Below are 10,350 nucleotides of genomic sequence, written 5' to 3' on the forward strand. Positions count from 1 at the left end.
GTTTTTGAAGCTACGATAGTGAAAGGCTACAATCAATGTATGGTCATAAAGGGATAATATAAAGTGAATCCAGGAGTCTTCAAAGTTATGGCAAAGGGGAGATTGTTGGAAATCTGATTGAAAAGCTCATTGTTGTTGAAGATCAAAGAGGGAGATTGTTGTAAAAGAATGTTTTCAATCATTGTTTTTCCATTGATGTTAAACCTCCTATTTGTAGGGATGATATTTTCTTATAAGATCCAAGCACTATCACTTAGTTGATTGATGAAGAGGATTTGATCAACAAGATGTAACAAGAGAACCTAAAGGAAAGGTTGAGTTATGATGTTGTAATGAAGTGCAAGGATCAGTTAAGGCAATGGTTAAGTAATGTATTGATTAAATACTCAAAGATATAGAGGTTGGTCACACTTAGAAACATGGGAAGAAGAAGTTGTAACAAGGTTAACTGCAAAGCTTTAACTAAGATCATCAGTAGGTGCCGAGAAAGTTCATTGAAGCTGAGCAAATTCTTAGTAGAAGTTGAGTAACAGACATTTCTAGTATGTTCCGAGTGATCTTCAAGTGCCGAGTGAAGATCAGGTGTTGAGCATCAAAAAAATTTTAGTTGATGCCGAGTGATCTTCAAGTGCCGAGCATCAGGAAAAACATAGTTGATGCCAAGTAACATAGTATGTGATGAGAACTATTATTTCAATAGTGCCAAGCTACTACATTATTTCAAATCATGAAGATTCACCAAATCTAAGCTAACATAGTGGTTGCATTGAATTTTGTGAATGAGTTGGAAGATAAGGATGACGAGTTGTTGGCACAAAATCTTATGTAAACCATTTTTGGGCGAATTCTAAAGGATTATTCAAGAAGTTTCTAGAGAAAATAGAATATGGGTTAGATATAATGAATCCCACCTAATCCATGTGAATTGAAATTGGAAATGGAAGAATTGAGTGAGAAAAGGAACTCCAAGACTTCTATTTAAGAAGTCATAAACCAAGAAGCAGAGAGCTGCTAATACTATTGCTACTAAAGTGCCAAGTCTATGAATTAGTTGAAAGGGTGTCAAGAAGGAGACATCTAGGAGAAGGAAAAGTACAGAGGCTCTACTTCTATGAGTGGTCATGAAGATATGATTGCATAATATGATGACATCAAAGACTGTAACACTACATTCAAAATGTGGAAAAATTTATTAGAGATCTATGGAGGTGATCAAAATGTCTAGAGAGCAAAGAGAGAAAGCCTGAGAGGGAAGATTGATGACATGAAGATGAAGGAAGGTGAAAATGCTACTCAGTATGCTGCAAGAATAAAAGAAGTGGTGAGTGCAATAAGAAGTTTAGGTGGAAAACTGGAAGAATAAATATCCATCAGCAAATTCTTAAGAAATCTGCTCCCTATCTATGCTATAGGAGTTTTAGCCATCCAAGTGCTGAGATGTGTACAAGGGAACACATTAACCTTTGAAGGAATAGTTAGAAGACTTACTACATTTGAGCTAACCAATTTTGACAACTACAGAGCTGAGAACCTTGAATCTACTTTCAAGGCCAAGATGAAAATAAAAGATACTGAGGAGGACACATCAATCAAGAGAAGAATAAAAAGAAAACATGCATCTAGTGATAGCAATAGAGATGAGGAAGATGTCAAACAGTTAGAAGCACTACTGGCTAGGAGATTCCATATAGGTAAAGGAAAATTCAAAGGTAACCTTCCTATCATATGTTTCAATTGCAATGAAATAGGTCATATAGCTACAAGATGTCCACAGAAGAAAAACTATAAAGAAAGAAACAAGTTTAGGCACAAAAGAGAAGACAAAAACAAAGATTACAAGGAGAAAGGCAAGAGATGCTACATTGTTGAAGAATATTCTGATGAAAATGATGATGAAGTAGTCTATGTAGTCATGAAGGATGAATTAGACAAAGATATAGATGAAGCAACAACATTAGTTACCTATGTGAACAAGAATGACAAGTGGATCATAGATAGTGGATGCTCACATCACATGATAGGAGATAAAAGTAAGTTCATTACCTTTACTTAATATGATAGAAATAGTGTTAGATTTGTAATGATGCTCCATGTCAAAACAAAGGAAAAGGATCTATCAAACTTACAAAGAAAATTTCATGTGATAATGCATACTATGTTGAAGGATTGAACTACAACTTGTTGAGTGTATCACATTTAGGCAATGTAGGTTGCAAAGTTGAATTTGGAAACAAAATTGCCAATATCTATGACACTGATGGAAATCTGATAGGAAAAGGTGAACAAACTAGGAACAATCTATTTTACCTAGATATGGAAGAAGCAACATGTCTTGTTGTTAGACTTGATGATGTGTGGTTATGGCATAAAAGGCTGTGTCATGTTAACTTTGATAATTTGATTAGTATCAAAAAGAAAAAGAAAGTCAAAGGATTGCCCAAGTTGAAGAAACTTGAAAACATAATGTGTAAACAATGTCAACTAGGGAAAATGACTAAGTCTAGTTTCAAAAGTAAAACATACATTTCTAAAGAAGTACTAGAGTTAGTTCATGCAGACTTATGTGGCCCAATAGAAGTGCAAAGCTACCTAGGAGACATATAAATAATGCTATTTGTAGATGATTATTCCAAGATGATGACTACTATGTTTTTAAAGAAAAAATATGATGCATTCCAAATGTTCAAGTGGTATTTGGATAGATTTGAGAAGGAAACAGGAAAGAACCTGAAATGCCTAAGGTCAGACGGAGGAGGTGAGTTCACATCAAGAGAGTTTGAAACATTTTGCAATGAAAAAGGTATCAAAAGGAAAACATTAGCACCAAGAACTCCACCACAAAATGATATTGCTAAAAGGAGAAATAGGTTAGTGATCGACTATGCTAGAACCTTGATGATGGAGAAAAATGTTGCACTAAAATACTGGAGATAAGCTATAAGTACTGCAGTCTACACACTAAATAGAGTTTAAGTCAAGAAAGTTACAAATGCAACACCCTTTGAATTGTGGTATGGTCATTCACCTAATGTTAAACATTTCAAAGTGTTTGGTTGCAAATGCTATATAATAAAAGACACTAGAAATGGAAAGTTTGATGCAACAAGAAGTTAAGGCATATAAGTGTTTGAATACTAACACTAACAAAATTGTGGAGAGTGCAAATGTAAATTTTGATGAGCATGCAGAAGTTCAAGTTGATGGGTTAAAGTAAATAGAGGATTATATATCCTTTGTATACTTCTACAAAGGAATTATAGTTGAAGACAATGTTATAAATCAAATTGGAAATCAGCAAAAAACTTTAGTATATGCTGAGTCTTAACTAGTGAATGCTGAGTTACATTCAAAAGTCGAGTTGCACAATGTAGAAAATGCACATAGTGATTCTGAAAATAGTATGCAAGAAAGAAATGATGAAATACCAGAAGAAGAAGAATGAAATGACTCTGAAGCTGAAGGATCAAATATGGAAAGAAGGACTGAACCCAAATTACCCAAGTATGTAAGAAGAGATCACCCTGTAGATCAAATCATTGGTGATAAAGATGCTAGACCAATGACAGGGAATAGACTGAGGAATGAATCATGTCTACTAAGCAAGGTTGAACCCAAAATAGTCAAAGATGCACTACAAGATGATGACTAGTGTAAGGCCATGAAATAAGAGATAGATCAGATTGAGAAGAACAAAACTTGGTCTCTAGTTCCCAGACTAGCTGATAAGAATGTGATTGGTACCAAGTGGGTGTTTAGAAACAAACTTGATGAGAGTGTTGAAATAACAAGAACCAAAGCCAAATTAGTCTGCAAAGGCTATGCACAAAAAGAAGGACTAGATTATGGAGAGACATTTTCCCCTGTTGCAAGAATGGAAGGAGTAACAACATTACTTGCATATGCTGCATATAAAGGTCTCAAAGTCCACCAGATGGACTTGAAGTCTACTTTTCTGAATGGTATACTAGAAGAGGAAGTCTACATAGAACAACCAGAGAAATTTGTTGATGAGAAGAACAAGGACATGGTCTGCAAGCTGCACAAAGCACTTTATGGATTAAAGCAAGCACCTAGAGCATGGTATTAAAGGTTGCACAAATATCTTGTAAAGATAAGATTTGAAAGAACATATGACAACAGCAATTTGTACATCAAAGCTGAGGAAGGTAAATACATTTTGATATTAGAAATCCTTTTTGATGACATAATATTTGGAGGAAAAGATGTTTTATGCAAAGATTTTGCTGATCAAACGAAGCATGAATTTGAGATGTCAATGTTTGGAGAAATCAAATTCTTTGTTGGATTACAAGTACATCAGTTGAAACATGACATATTTGTGACTCAATACAAATACATCAAGGAAGTACTCAAAATTTTTTGGCTAGAAGACTCAAAACTAGTTAGCATACCAATGGCAACAGGTCATAAACTATCTAAGAATGATGAATCTACTTAAGTAAATCAGACAATGTATAGGTCAATGATTGGAAAGCTACAATATGTTGTATGTAGTAGACCAAACATTACATTAGCTGTTGGAATAATAGCAATATTTTCTTTCAATCCAAGAGAAAATCAGTTAATGGAAGTGAAGAGAATATTGAGATACTTGGAAGGAACTGATGACTTTGGTTTATACTACAAGAGGAATGAGAAGTTTGAATTGAAATCTTACATTGATGTAGATTGGGGTAACATTGATGATAGAAAAAGAACCAGTGGAGGAGCACTTTTCTTAGGAAAGAGGTTGATTACATGGAAAAGAAAAAAGCAAAGTTGCACCTCACAGTCTACTGTTGAAGCTGAATATGTGGCAGCTGCTGTAAATTGCACCAATATTGTATGGATCAAACATTTGCTGCAAGGTATGAAGGAAGAAGTAATTGAGCCTATGACACTTTACTGCGATAATACAAGTGCTATCAATATATCAAAGAACCTAGTAATGCATGCTAAAACTAAGCATATTGCAATGAAGTATCACTATGTAAGAGAGCTGGTGGAAGACAAACAAGTAAAGATGGAATATGTTAGCTTAAAGGAACATATTGCTAATATCTTCACAAAAGCACTACCTAAAGATGCTTTTGAGTATCTTAGAGGTAAGTTAGGGGTGATACCTCTAGCTAAGGCTACTTGAACCAAAAAGAAAGAATGCCCTACATCAAATAAGCTAAATATTGAAGATTCTACACATTGATGCAGAGGATATTTACTTTGAGATCCATTCCTAAAGTAGTAGAAGTGCTAAAACTTCAAATCAGTCACAAGTAATGTGACGGAGGGAGACATTAAATGAACTTGTAAGAGCTACATCTACATATTAAGATGCTAATATGTCTTTGGCATTGTTGTCAAAGAGGGAGCAGTGAAAGACTGATCAACAAATATTGAAGATAAAGGATCATAAAAGAAGAGGAAGATTTTAGAGGTTGATCAGAACATCAGAAGATGAATAATATAGAGGGAGAAAGATAAAGATAAAGGATACATCAGCAAAGAGGGAGAAGTGAAATGAAACAATTAGAATAGTAGTAGGAGATGTGATGTTACAATTTACTTTTTGGAATTTGACTTACTGTTCTAACCTAGTAAGCTTTTGGTGGAATAGTTCTGATGGTTGATCAGTTTGGTTTGCCATCAATGCCAAAGAGGGAGATTGTTGTAAAAGAATGTTTTCAATCATTGTTTTTCCATTGATGTCAAACCTACTATTTGTAGGGATGATATTTTCTTATAGGATCCAAGCACTATCACTTAGTTGATTGATGAAGAGGATTTGATCAACAAGATGTAATAAGAGCACCTAAAGGAAAGGTTGAGTTATGATGTTTAATGAAGTGCAAGGATTAGTTAAGACAATGGTTAAGTAATGTATGGATGATATGCTCAAAGATACTGAGGTTGGTCACACTTAGAAACATTGGAAGAAGAAGTTGTAACAAGGTTGACTGCAAAGCTTTAACTAAGATCATCAGTAGGTGCCGAGAAAGTTAGTTGAAGCTGAGCAAATTCTTAATAGAAGCTGAGTAACAAACATTTCTAGTATGTGCCAAGTTATCTTAAAGTGTTGAGTAAATATTAGATGTCGAGCATCAGAAAATTTTTAGTTGATGTTGACTGATCTTCAAGTGCCGAGCATCAAGAAAAACATAGTTGATGCCAAGTAACACAGTATGTGCCGAGCACCAGTATTTCAATAGTGCTGAGCTGCCGCATTATTTCAAATCATGAAGATTCACCAAATCTAAGCTAACATAGTGGTTGCATTGAATTTTGTGAACGAGTTGGAAGATAAGGATGATGAGTTGTTGGCATAGAATCTTATGTAAACCATTTTTGGGCGAATTCTAAAGGATTATTCAAGAAGTTTGTAGAGAAAATAGAATATGGGTTAGATATAATGAATCCTACCTAATCCATGTGAATTGAAATTGAAAATGGAAGAATCAAGTGGGAAAAGGAACTCCGAGACTTCTATTTAAGAAGTCATAAACCAAGAAGCAGAGAGCTGCTGATACTGTTGTTGCTAAAGTGCCAAGTCTGTGAAGTGGTTGAAAGGGTGTCAAGAAGGAGACATCTAGGAGAAGGAAAAGCATAGAGGCTCTGATTCTATGAGTGGTCATGAAGAGATGATTGCACTGGTACATTGAGTATGAAGATTCAAGGAGACAAAGCTTGGAAGGGAAGGCAAATTGTTAAGAGTTGTAGAGATTGAAGGCCAGGCAAGGTTATGAGTTGAGAAATGATTTGAGATCTACAAGATAAGTTGTATGTTGAAGTCAAGTCAAGATTTTCTAATACGGGTGAACCCACAATACTGGGTACCACTTTTGGGGGACAAAGGAAATCGTGAAATGATGAAAAATTCACATATAGAATTTTATGTATGTTCGCCCGAATGTGCTAACTATGTTCGCGTGAATATTTAATCGTGCTATGTTCGCATGAACATATTAAGTTTAATATGTTCACACAAACATATTTGTAATAGTGATTTTGCGATTAAAATTCCACTTTTTTGTTTCAGATCTCGATAAATTTGCCTTTTTTGTATATTCGTGCGAACACAAATGAATATAAATGTTCACACAAACACATTAAATTAAATTTATGGCTTTTTCTCATACATTCATGCGAACACTTGTTCACACGAACATATTAGACAAGTTTGCGCGAACATTGTGTTCATGCAAACATCTTAAATTACAAATTTTTGGTGTTGTTTTCTGGAGAAAAAATGAAATTGGCTCTTTTGACCCCTAAAAGTGAGATTGAATGATCTCCTACTGTAAAATAAAAAATGCCAATTTGTGCTCCTCGGAGCAAGCTTTCCAACGACTATAATTGTAATACATATTATATTCATTAAGACTTTCAAATATGAGTTTAACTCATTATAGGTTCATTACTGATTCAGCATCAACTAACTTCGACACCTTGGGAAAATTAGTAAATTAGGTTTATTTAAAAAAAAAAAAAATGTAGGAACTAGCTTATTGAGATACCTTTCTATTAAAAAAAAAACGTTTATGATAAATTGACTTCAAATTATCTATCAAACGGAACATATGTTTGAATTATGATTCGTGTCACTTCAAAACTTCATAAACTATACAATATTCAACGAAAATGAATCAAACCAAATGCATCCTCTGGATATTGATGTCAAGAATCTAACACCAAAAGAATTACGTCATTATCATTTCTAGAAAAAAACTTATGTGTGTCAAATGGATTGTCACTCTTTAAAAATATTAAATTTTATTATGTACCACTTTTGGAAGGAGATGAAAAAATTAACCTAAATAATTTTTTTTTTCAGATTAAAAAATATGGTTACAAAGTAGGAACAGAGTACTCAAAATCATTAGTTTATGTCATCTTAAAATTATTTATAGTTTTTGAGATATAGTCAGTTGAACGTGACGTTTGTTGCAAAAATATTGATTTCAATGTCAAAATTGGTAAGAAAGTGGAATCCATTATTGTGGGATCACCCATACTCTCTAGCAATTGTATTAGATCTGAAAATCCTATGGAATTAGGTTAGCCTAACAACCATTTGTAAATCCTTTAATAGGGTGGCATTCCAAGTGAATGTTCTAAAGTCCTCTAAGCAGGCCCAGTTCTAACAGGGTGGTTAAATCCTCTAACAAGGTCACATTTAACAGTGTGTTGTAAGCCTTTAACAGGGAAGGCCTTCAGAAGGGTGAAAATTGAGTAGCATGTTACTGGTGGTTTTTCCCAAATTGGGTTTCCATGTAAATCACTATGTCATGTGTTGATTTCTTGTGTGTTTTACTTAGATGTTGATTTATAGTAACTTGCTGATTAGATAAGTTAAAGCTTGGATGGATGAGTAGTTGAATGATTTCACTATACTTAGTGAAAATTTTGAATAGGACATTTGGACCTTGAATAACTAATTCATTCCCCCCCTCCTCTCAGTTATTCTAAAGCAATTCTAATAGAGATAGAAATCAATGTATGGTTAGGAGTCAGAGACAGAAGTGACAATGATTAAGATGAAAGGGTTTCCATGCTTAAATCATGATTGTTGATAGGAGATCAATGATGGAGATTTAAACTTTCTATGACTATTGAGATATGAATTATATGGATTTGGCACCAACAACAAAATATGAGTGAAATAAAGATGTTCGTAGGGTTTCTAAAGTTGACATGAAGATAAACAGTTGCTAGGTGTTCTCAAAGGTGCCATGGGATCAAGATCATCATTGGGAAAGATGCCACATGTCCATACCATGTTCTAGATTAAATATTTTCATGTTTTAATCATATTTTCTTTCTATAGTGTGACTATTGCACTCCTAGAACTGAGGAATGATAGAAAACTATAGATGTAATTTATTTTGATAATGAAAAGGTTGACAAACTTAATAGTGAATTGGCTTTGTAATTCCATTTACCTAATTTACTTTTCATGTTTTGTTGCCCATTCAATTCATAAATTAGTTCTACATTGAGAGTTGAAGGATGATTACACATGTGATTTTGTAATGACCTCGTGGATTCCATTTCACTATGTTATTTATAGTATAGATAATTCCATTTACTTTTTCACATGTGGTTCTGCTTCTCTTGTTTATTCCATGACATGTTAAAAATAGTTTCATTAGGAATTGAAGAATGTGGATCAGTGGATAACAACTTGTTGAATTCCATTTCACCTAAGTCTAATAGTTATTTAGCAATTCCATTTGCCCTCATGTGCATCTCTTCTTCCTTTCCTCTTTTGTATTTGGATGATTAATCTGCATTTAGAATAGAGTAAGGGTCAAAAATTTCAAGAAAATCTACTATAGTCATTCCATTGGTTGTGATAGGTTGTCCTAATCCATTTTGCCTAAATTTTTTGTGTCTATAAACAATTTGGTTAGCCTTTACTACTCTTAGCTTAAGAGCTTATTCTATCATAAACAATTCTAATCTAAGAAATACATGTTCATTGCACATCATTACAAGTCCTAAGGGAGTTGTACCTTGTAATGAAAAGGATAGTGATAGAACACATGCGCTGACCCATTTGTTGGTGACATCCTTTTCTTTCTCCAAGCCTTGGGTATCAAAAGAGTCAGGTTGTAAACCACAATACGAGAACAAATTGTTAACCAACACTTTCTTTAATATTTTAGATGTTAGCGAGGAATTTGTATGTTGGGGGTAGGTGGGGACAAATGGTCTTCCACCTTCACATGGTTGGCCCTGATTCGTAGAGAATATTAAACTATTCTTGAAACCAAGTGAAAATCAAAATTAACCTATGATTGTATGAAAACTAATTGTGCGAATCTCTTGGTTTTCAGGCAATGCAGAAGGATGCCATAGTTCAATATGAAATGTCAATTAATATGAATATGACATTAGGTGGAGCTAAAAAAAATAATAGGTTCGCATTTTTGTTAGAGGTCTTTAATTAAGTATTTTAAGTTATAGACCATCACGAACATTGTTCATGATGGTATGTAATTTTAAAAATTTAATAGACCTATTAAATAAATGTAATTGTGTTGTGTTTTATCAGCTCTACCTATTGTCCATGCATTTTAATGCAACTGCATGTGCATTCTTGATTTAGAGTGGTAGAATCTTATTTTGGACATGATGGAAAAAATACATGCACCAAAAGATGGGAAAATGATGTCACTTTTGTACACCAAGTACCTTTTTTTGTACTTTAAATATTGATCCTTTCTTAAATATTTTATATGTTAATGGGGAATTTAGATGTTGTGGCAGGGGGGGTTGGGGCCAAATGAGCTTCCACCTTCATATGGTTGGCCCTAATTAGTAGAGAATATTAAACTATTCTTGAAACCAACT

The sequence above is a fragment of the Cupressus sempervirens genome, chromosome 10 (assembly GCF_028749045.1).
Source record: "Cupressus sempervirens isolate cs-2001-9-10 chromosome 10, ASM2874904v1, whole genome shotgun sequence".
In the NCBI taxonomy this organism is placed as follows: domain Eukaryota; kingdom Viridiplantae; phylum Streptophyta; class Pinopsida; order Cupressales; family Cupressaceae; genus Cupressus; species Cupressus sempervirens.